At 40.3% G+C, this 8,282-nt stretch overlaps 1 long non-coding RNA gene across 2 annotated transcripts; it reads left to right on the top strand.

Moving 5' to 3' along the window:
• Positions 1–577: 577 nt before the first annotated feature.
• Positions 578–6,288, top strand: LOC147420674 (uncharacterized). 2 transcript variants are annotated; one of them, XR_015187046.1, is made up of 3 exons: positions 578–1,264; positions 4,423–4,673; positions 4,754–6,288. It is a non-coding gene; the product is annotated as an uncharacterized LOC147420674 (long non-coding RNA). The 2 variants fall into 2 exon arrangements; XR_015187047.1 differs by having other exon boundaries at positions 4,428–4,673; positions 4,754–6,287.
• Positions 6,289–8,282: the final 1,994 nt, after the last annotated feature.

The following is an 8,282-nucleotide window of genomic DNA, read 5'->3' as shown; positions in this document are numbered from 1 at the left end:
GGTCTGGATGGAGGTTGTGAGAGTGGTTTCCAGTAGTGTGAAGCGAGGAGATCCCTACGATGTGAAGCAAGGGGTCTTTTTTGGTGTGAAGAAAGAGGTCTTGTGTGGTGTGAAATGAGGGGTCTCAAACACTTCATTATGTGGTGTGAAGCAAGGGGTCTTAGTTGGGGTGGTGAGCACGTAAGGATTATATGATGGCTCAACAAAACATGGAGTGAATAGAAAAGTTTTGGTAGTGGCAAGAGACAACGAGGGTAAAGACGGTGAGCACATAAGGATTGTATGATGGCTCAAAAAAACGTGGAGTGGATACAAAAGTTTTGGGAGTGGCAAGAGACAATGAGGTAAAGGTTCTATGTGGCAAGGAGGTGGGATGGATCATTAACAAAAATATTAACCTTAGGAGCATGACACAACGAGGGAATGGAAACATCTCTCGTGAAATGACACAGCATCATCAAATAAGCATGGAAAGAAAAAGCTTGAAGAAGAGGAGCCAAGGGATCAAAGCTATAGATAAGAAACCCTCTTACTCCTCCTCAAACTCTTCTCCCTGCTTCACACAAACACACAACCTAGGGGCTCCATCTTACTACCTACCTACACAACTCTTTTGACTATTACACACACAACCTAGGTGAGCTCTATCTGGCTACCTATCTACACACTCTTTATACAAGGACACATAGGGAATAGCATATATTAGCATGTCTGGCCATGGTAAGCAATCATAAGCAATCGCACTTCTTTATACTAAACACGTGCATATCCTTAGAGATGAGTAGTCATGCATGGATAGGTAGGTAACAAGCAAGTTGAAACACGTAAAGATTGCAAGCAACTCACACATAAAAAGTTAGCAATGAAGGAGAGTGAATAGGAGAAGAAAATGGAAAGCTCCATACCCAAGCTCTCAGGCTTCCCTTCATTCCCCCACTTCTCTAAAAAGTAGGTTCATTGCCTACCTGATGTCTTTTATACCTAGTGTTACGATTTAGCAATTCTATAGTGCCCAAGGCCTTTAAGATTACCACTAGTTGCATGATGAACCATGATGCCTTTTATACCTTAGTGTTATGGTTTAGCAATGCTATAGTGCCCAAGGCCTTTAAGATTACCACTAGTTGAATGATGACCCATGCTAATCACTTAGGCACATAGTTTTTGCAACACCAATACAAGTTGGAATTCTCAGCAAGACTCTTGTGGGGTGCACCTTAAAATGCCGAGTGGAATGGATCAAGCTTTTTAAGCAAGCTTTGAAGTGAGCTTTTCTTCCTTTTTTGCTTAGATTATGTATTTTACAAAAAATGCTCGCTCAAGAGGCGATTGGAGCGAGGTTTTGACAGAGCTTTTTTTATTGTTATCCATCTCTCTCTCTCTCTCTCTCTCTCTCTCTCTCTCTCTATCTTTTTTGACACTAAAGTTACATTACAAAAATCGAGAGGTCCAACATCACATCCCATACAATGACGCAAGTTCTTTACATATGCAGTGCAGACCATTGACACTTTGGCACTAGAGGTCAACACACACAATCAAACAAAACTTTTGAGCATGCTTACCCTCATCCAAACATCTTGTAAACTACACCAGCCCAATGGGGTGCCATTGTCGGTATGCTCAACCGGGAGCAACAACATTAAAAAACAAGGACAAATGGACTTTAAAGACAAGAGAATTTTAGCTTGTGGCAACAGGAAAAAATACAAGTTTGGGTAGAGCCAATCAGAGAGAGAGAGAGAGAGAGAGAGAGAGAGAGAGAGAGAGAGAGAGAGAGTTCCGCGTGGCTCTACATCTCAATCTCAAAGTAGATGGCTACAATTGCGATGATACCATTGCAACTTTCGAGCTACAACATCAATCTTCAAAAACTTGAGATCCTTCTCTATCACTAGGGAAGCAATCGTTAGGAGAAGGTTGGACTCAAATTTGGTCCTTTTAGCGCTAGGGAGAGAATGTTGCACGACCAGTGGATGGCGGGCTATCGTAATTGTAGCTTGGTTTTTCCTTATTTTGATGTTAAAATTTTACATTTTCAAAAAACAATTATTAGTTGTTTTAATTTTTTAAATAATAATATACATTGCGATTTGCTTGAATCTCTCTCTTTTTTTAGCACAAATACAAGACAAATGTGGCATAACTCACATTCAATGCAGTTATGCACACTTTTTTTATATGAGTGTCTATTTGACACTCTTCTCCAATACGGTTTGTCCAGGATGTAAAGCCCTCCCATGCAATATAAGCAAGGGCTTTTGCTTGTTTCTCCTTTAAAAACGTTGTACATGCTTTTCAAGGTCTTTAGGTCTCCCGCTATGTGCCACTCCACTGTATAGGAGCCCATGCCCTCCACATCCAGCTTTTTTCCATTTCTTTGTTCGCTTATAATTTTTGGGATGCTAGTTTGATGGAAAACCCACTTCAATATATCAAAGTTCTTAGCTAGCACCTAGAAAGATAATTTTAAGCTTTTTGGAATGCACATTTTGAAGCATACAAGTAAAACGTACAACATGCAGATTGGTGGCTATAGAAACAACGTGAGGGAAGGGCTTGGACAACACCGTTGCAAGTTGTGCCATAACTCCATACACAAACCTTAATGTATCTAGAAGACTTTATGGAATTTCAACTTTCCATAAAATAAATGATCGTTGCAACAAAATAAAATACTTTGCAAGATTTTGGTACAAAATCAATCTGACTTTGATGCATTAAAAAAAATATTTTGATTGTTTTTAGTCATCAAGAAACGATATAGAATACTTTGGTCTCTTGTCCTTATCTGAAGGACCCTCCTCCTTGTGCCTTGGTCTTTTTGAGCAATGTGTTTTGTCATCAACATCTGTCGTGAGCACGTTGAGGTTGGGCAATCTCGTCTTCTCATTTGCCTCAGGCAGCGGGGCCTCTTCTATAAGCTAAAGGACTCGATGCTTATGTTTGAGCTGATCATGTTTTCTATATTGTGCCAACTAGCATGCGTCTATGATTTCACAAGCTATACCCAACATGTGTCAAAAAGTAGCAACTTCACAAGCCATAGATGCCAGATCCAACAACAAACATCAAAACCGCTGCTTGCTTCTGTAGTAGCATGACCTTGTCTACGTCCCATCTGATAGCCATGCCTCCTAGATATTTTTAGAGTGTCTTCAATACAAAAAAAGGAAATTCATCCTTGTCCTCGGTGAAGCTGGAATGAAAGCACAGGACCCAAATCTCCCTTGTCTCGTCCACGAGAACAAGGAATGAACTCATCATCATAGACTATGAGCTATGCATTAGGAAGTGAATGGGGTATAAGAGGGCCTCTTTATTTGGAAATTCAAGGAAATGCTTAAAGCTTAAGCCAAGTTTGACCAAGCCTAAAAGAGAGGGAAAAAAGGCCAATGCTTGGATTTCTAAAATTGCCATATCTATATTTTGTATTTGAAAATAGTCTATTTAGTAACCCAAAAGAGAGGTGGGTAAATGAATTTTAAAACGTCTTTTTCCCACCCCTCTCCTCTCTCTCTAGCATATAAAACACTCTCTCACTTAGATCTCAATAAAGGAAGCACTTTTCAGTCCCCTACCAAAAAAACAGATTTTCACATTCTCTCACTGTATTCTCTCTCTAAAATGTGAGTCAACTCTCTGTCTCTTTCTCCCTTTTTTTTTCTCTTTTCACTTCCCCCTCCCAATCATTGAGGGGACATTCTATGTTGCCTACTTCTGATAGAAAGTGCAAATCCTCTAATGTTGCAGATATGCTTTCTCTCCGACTCTCTCTTCCTTTGTTGTCTTTCTCTCTCTCTCTCTCTCTCTCTCATGCTTCTCCCACTCTAGCTCCAGGTGAGAGCAATGGAAAACTCAATTACCTATGTGTGCAACAACATTTCTCTCTCTACACTCATGATACACAATTTGAATTCAAAGGAGATCGAGTTGTACTCCCTCTCTTGCTTCCCTCCACAACATAATCCTTTTCTCCTATCTTTGAGTACTCTCCACTTTTTCCCTCCGTAGCCAGCTTCACCTACTTGTAGCAGTCACCATTACAAATTCTCTCTCCAAGTTGCTTGATTAGCTAACACAAATGTCATTCAATCCCCTAAAGCCAAAACAATATCGATTAAAGGCTGATTTGGAGCAAGAGTACGCAACTGTCTGACTTGAGACATATAATCCATATTGTGCAGATTAGCTATGGAACATTGGGTGCAAGGCAATCAACTTATGGGTTGACGGTCATATTTACCCTAAAGATCCATTGACCAATGCATCACCGCCCTTTCATAACGCCACTGAGCTACAGTGTTTTATTGGAGATGGAAGAGACAGACTATTTGGCTATATTTAGAGATTGTATTCAACTTTTATAAATGAAAGGCAAGCAAGAAAACATCTCTTTGTTGTCTATTTTGTCATTGCAAGAGAAGTACGTGAAAGACCCAGAGAGGAAGCCAACAAGAAGAAGAAGAAGCAGTTGAACGATGAGATGGCAAAGCTTAATAAAAAAGTAGAGCAGCAAAAAATGGAGCAAGAGCGTCGACTAGACAATTATGTTCACCTACAACACACTGCATGTAATATGCGTAGGTGAATCGATTATCTCACACATGTTCTATTGGGCTACCACATTTGTAGGCACAAGAGACACGCGATGCCGATGCTATCTTCAAGTGGTAAGAGATTGAAAGAAACATATCCATCAAACTCGATAAGGATACGAATGCAAGATTTTGATTTCCTACATTTTTTGCAGGTTGTGATAACTTTATTTCAATATGTAGGAACTTGGCACGGATGATGATGGGAATTGATTTTGATGCTCAAACAGCTGGACATACTCTGCTGTAGTATATCATCAAGCCACAGGAAATGGTGGAGCTATTGGATGATCCATCCAATTTTGGTATTGCTAATGTTTTGCACCAGAAGTATTTTAGTGAGATTAAGAGCATTGTGTCACCTCAGGAGATGATGGAGGTGTGTGACAACATAGGAATAAGTTTCAAGGCCTACGAAGCTTTTTACAGAATTGTCACACTAGTTCACAAGGCAAAAGGTCTTTTTAGGTTGTTGCCAATACCTTACAGTGTCAGCATTGCAAAAAAGTACACCAATAATGATGTTGCAAGCTTGTTTGGTGGATTTTAATATGTGGAGGATTCCCATGCCATTAGAAGACAACAAATCCTTATGCTACAATAAGTTTAACAATGTGTATGTTAACTTGTTGAAGCTCCAAGAATCAATGATTAGATTTTATGGGTTGACACAAGAAGAGTATGATAGCAAAGTTATATTTTTAATGAATCTTGATGAGTGCGAGATTTTCAAAGGTCACCGAATCGAAAGGATAAGCGTTACACTGATGAACGGGGCCTTGGTGGGTGTCGATGTTGAGCTAAATACTTGCGAGAAGGGAAACACATGTTTAGGTGTTCAATCAGAGAAGAATATGGTTGGTAGCTTTTCATCTCCCACATGAGACACATGAATCCGTGAAATGGTATTTCAATCACAACCCAATCGTTGATGTCATTCGACAACAACAAGAAAGACAACGATTGCAGGTTTTAGGTATGGGTACATTCCAAGTTGAGTGGCATTTAGCAAGGTGCAATGACCCTCTTTCTATGCATTTATTGATGCCACAATAAAGTCTCATTGGGAACTGAGGACAAGGGTGCAAAGGCCACAACAAGTCAAAGGGCGGTAAGGATAAGGATGACAAAGTTGCAATGAACTCTGTGAAAGGTGTGTCCACTACACAAATAGTGGATAAAGCACTACAACAATGGTTTTAAGGTATCCTCAGTTGTAACCAGAGTGTACCCCCTAATCAAGACATAGACGATCCAAATTGGGATCATATTCTACCGATTACATTGATAAATGTGCATGTGTGCACCCTTCATGCCCGTCTATGAATTCTTGATAAGTTACTTATGATCCATATTAATTATGCTTGAAAGATAGAGCCTAAAGAAAGAAGAGAAGAGTGTATAAGAGAACTTGAATCTATTCTATCAAGTGTTTGCCTACATGGGGGTGCAGTTGAGCTATCAAAGGACATGAAGGCATTTGGAAGTACACAGGATCGTCCTCATAAAATATGTATGGGTGGTAATAAAGCTAAGCATTTGCTTTCAGACTATTTTGACTCCCAAAGTCCCAATGAGTTTCAATTGTGGAAAACGTGCGTGACATTACCACCTATAGAGGTAATGAAGCAACCCTAGGTATTACGCTATGTTTATAATATTTTTGTATGCTTGAAAAGGCAAAGCTTACATGTGATAAGATATCCACCTTAAAGTTTGTAATCAATAGTTTCACATCGCAAATGGTGGATGCCTAGGGGAAAACACACATAACACATTACATGGTGGGTTGAACACTTTGTCTCTGCAATAAAAAAACATATGTATTTGAACTAAAGTTTAATTTTTTTTTAAGCACATTCTTTTTACACATAGTGCATTTTTTCTTGACACATACGGTTCATTGGACATCTGGAGTAGCCAAGAAATAGAGCGCTCACACTATCAAGCAAAAGTAGTGTATTTCAAAAATACATGGCATGGAGGTGGAAGGAAAAAAGAGCAATGCCCTACACAAGATGTTCAATTGGTTCTATAGAGTTTTAGCGGGGACAGAGAGAAATATGACTAGAGTGCAAAGAAGTTTGAAAATACAGAATAGGAAAAGTGATTAGCGTCAGGAGATCACAATCATATCATGCTTCCAGTGCAAAAGATCGATTCCGAGGATAGTTGGAGATGCCTTAAGGCAGCGGAATGGAAAGCATTGGGTGGAAAACTAATAAATTTTTGACATTAACTATTTCTATTGTAAACATGCATTGTAATGCCAAGTGATTTTTTGACACCCCAATCAGTGGTCGTGTGGGTCAAGTTTTGTCTGTTTGGGAGTTTTTTTTAAAATTTTTATTAGGTTTATTGAGTTTTTAACTTCTTAAAAAAACTTTAAGTACTATATGATTCAAAACTCACAACTTGAAGTTCGTTTCTTGTTTGCACATTCTAGAAGATCCTCTCAAGCCCAAATGAGCACACACTCATATCTTGCACCATATGGACGATTCACACGAGCAGACCACTATGCACATCGATGTCACTACCACCATCACACCACCAAAAATCAGCAATCAATACCTCATGCAGAATCTACGGCTTCAAATCCACATTCTCAACTACATGTGGATAACCCAACACCGCAACCCTCTCCAGACGCCCAACAGCCTCCCCAACCATCAAATCTAGATTATCAAACCACCATGCAATAGATTTTTGGTGATCTCGCACCACTAAAGTCTACCAACCTCACACCTCTGCCACATCCCCCATCAATTTCATCTCTAAACAGACCCACACAAGAGACAAGAGCAACTGAAGAGGAATATCGGGGTTCGTTGGGAAATAAGAAGCCCTTGCGTGTCATCACAACAGCTAGCGCTCAAGTAACCGCGAAAACTATCCCACGATACAAACAAAGGGTAATCAAAGTAATACCAGGCAACCCCGTTGAGCTGAGAAGGAAGCACAAAGAGTGCAAGAAGAACAGAAAAGACAGAGGGAGCAAGAGGTTTGGTAAAGAGCTGAGACTAAGAGAGATCACTTGGGTAATTTACAAGCACGAGCAGAGGCAGAGAGGAAAGCAATAGACGATAGAGCTCAAGCGTCCCAACAAGCGAAGGCTGGGAGCTCAAGGCCTTCTAAAATTCCTCAAAAGAGCCAAACAATGTGCAAAGAGAAAGAAGAACAAGGTCACATCCAAAGAACAATGGGCCTAGGAGGAGAGGAGAAAAAAGTACAAAAATGATCCTCCTCAATGGGCAAGGCAGGCGTCTCCTCCACCACCACCGACAGCATAGAAGAAACGGAGATGAAGGCAATGCACAATTGCCATTGCGAGAGATCCGAAAGTATCAAAAAAGCAGTGAGCCAATCATACCCAAAGCGGCTTTGTCTAGGGTGGTGAGAGGGATAATGGATGAATATAGTGATTCTGTTACACGCATACAATGTGCAACTGTATTGGCTCTACGGGATGCCACCGAGGACATTTTGGTGCAGTTGTTCCAAGATGGCATTTTTTGATGGTGCATGCTAAGCGAGTTATCCTAAAAAAGACGGATTTAACTCTAGCAATCCATTTGCAAAATGAAGGGTGCCTGGATAAGAATTAGTTTATCCCATGCGCAGTGGGCAACATGGGGGAGCGTACAAAGGCGGCGGGATGACCACGGCACACGGCAAGATTGG

The sequence above is a fragment of the Adiantum capillus-veneris genome, chromosome 28 (genome assembly GCF_014529385.1).
Source record: "Adiantum capillus-veneris isolate H3 chromosome 28, ASM1452938v2, whole genome shotgun sequence".
Lineage (NCBI taxonomy): Eukaryota > Viridiplantae > Streptophyta > Polypodiopsida > Polypodiales > Pteridaceae > Adiantum > Adiantum capillus-veneris.
The sequence above is the reverse complement of the archived record's forward strand: the minus strand, read 5'-3'. Positions and strand labels throughout refer to the sequence as shown.